The following is a 2,143-nucleotide window of genomic DNA, read 5'->3' on the forward strand; positions in this document are numbered from 1 at the left end:
AGGCACTTAACAGAAACAACAACTTTTTTCTAAGACACATTTAAGTGACCCCACTTTGACACATTGAAGTTCCTGGACACATTTTTGGTCATTTTAGAATTTTCTTTATAGATTTGTCTTATACTTGAAATTCTTAACATTCAAGCACTTATATATTATCTTCAAGTTTTTTGTGGGTTTTTTTTTTGCCATTTAAAGAAGATAGTGAATATTACTTACTAAATATTGTACTTAAGATGAATTATCTATTGTTTTAACCTAAGAGATTTATTTTGAAAATGTTTTGATTGTTGTTGTTAGGTGCTGTCAAGTTGGTTCCTACTCATAGCAACCCTGTGCAAGCTTTAAAGAGGTCTTTACTTCAAATTTGCCTAATGCAATATGCCTTTTGATTTCCTGACTGCTGCGTCCATAAATATTGATGATGAATCCAAGCAAAATGAAGACTCTATTTATCATAATGTTATTTATTGGTCCAGTGGTTAGAGTTTTGGTATTCTTTACATTGAGATGCAATCCATAAAAAAGGATATAGTCTTTGGTCTTCATCAGTAAGTATTTTAATTCTTCTTTACTTCCAGAAAGGAAGGTTGTATCATCTGAATAACATAGGTTAATGAGTTTTCCTCCAATTCTGATGCCATATTCTTCTTCATATAGTCCAGTTTCTTGGATTATTTACTCAGCAAACAGATTGAATAAATATAGTGAAAGGATATAACCCTGGTGTGTGACTTAAAAACTTTTCCTGATTTAGAACATTCAGTATTCCCTTGTTCTGTTTGAACAAACTGCCTCTTGATCTATGTCTAGGATCTATGTAAGCACAATTAAAGTGTTCTAGAATCCCCATTCTTCCTAATGTTAATCATAGTTTATTAAAATCTACACAGTAGAATGTCTTTGCATAGTCAATACAGCACAAGTAAATATTGTTCTGATATTCTCTGCTTTCAGCCAAGATCCAACAGATAGCAGTAATGATATCCCTAGTTCCATGTACTCTTCAGAAACTGATTGAATTTGTCAGTTTCCTATCAATGTACTGTCACAAACATTTTAAAATTATGTTCTGCAAAATTGAAGATTTTCACATTCCATTAGGTCACCTCTCTTGGAATGGGTACAAATACCAATCACTTCAAATAGGATGGCCAGGGAGTTGTCTTACAAATCTTGGTATAGACAAATGAGCAACTCTGGAAAACTTAATTGTTGTTGTTAAGTGCTGTTGATTCAGTTCCGACCCATAGCGACCCTGTGTAGGGTTTCTTAGGAGCGGCAGGTGAACTTGAACCGCCAACCTTGTGGTTCAAGCTGACTTTGAAGTGCAGCATATTAACCCACAACACCACTTAGTAGCACTCCTTTAAATAAAACAACATCAATCTCCACACCGTAAATAGTAATAATACAATTTTGTTAATTTTTTGCTACATAAATGTTACTTGAATATCACAATTTTTCTGTTCTTTAAATATATATTATGAGGTATAAACCCAAAACCACTACCATTTATTCAATTGCAACTCATAGTAACCTCATGTTGTTGTTGTTAGGTGCCATCGAGTTGGTACCAACTCATAGCAACCTTATGCATGGCAGAACAAAACACTGACCAATCCTGAGCCAACCTCACTATCATTGCCATGCTTGAGCCCATTGAAGCTGCCACTTCGCTAAATTCCTCTTTTTCTCTGACCCTCCACCTTACCCAGCATGATACCCTTCTCCAACGATTGCTCCCTCCTGAGAATATGTCTGAAGTATGAGAGACGAAGTTTGGCTATCTTGGCCGCCAAGGAGCACTCTGGCTGCCCTTCTTCCAACACAGAACTGTTGGTTCTATGGGAAGCCCATGGCACTCTCAATATTCTCCTCCAACACCATAACTCAAAAGCATCAGTTCTTCAATGGTCATCCTTATTGACTGTCCAGTTTTAGCATACTTATGAGGTTATTAAAAATACCATGACTTGAGTCAGGCACACCTTAGTCTTCACGCTGACATCTTTGTTCTTCAACACTTTAAAAAAGTGTTGTGCTGCAGATTTGCCTAATGCAATATGTCATTTGATTTCTTAACTGCTGCTTCCATGAGTGTTGATAATTAATCCAAGAATGAAGTCATTGACAACTTCAA

The sequence above is a fragment of the Chrysochloris asiatica genome, unplaced genomic scaffold, assembly GCF_000296735.1.
Source record: "Chrysochloris asiatica unplaced genomic scaffold, ChrAsi1.0 scaffold00175, whole genome shotgun sequence".
Classification (NCBI taxonomy): domain Eukaryota; kingdom Metazoa; phylum Chordata; class Mammalia; order Afrosoricida; family Chrysochloridae; genus Chrysochloris; species Chrysochloris asiatica.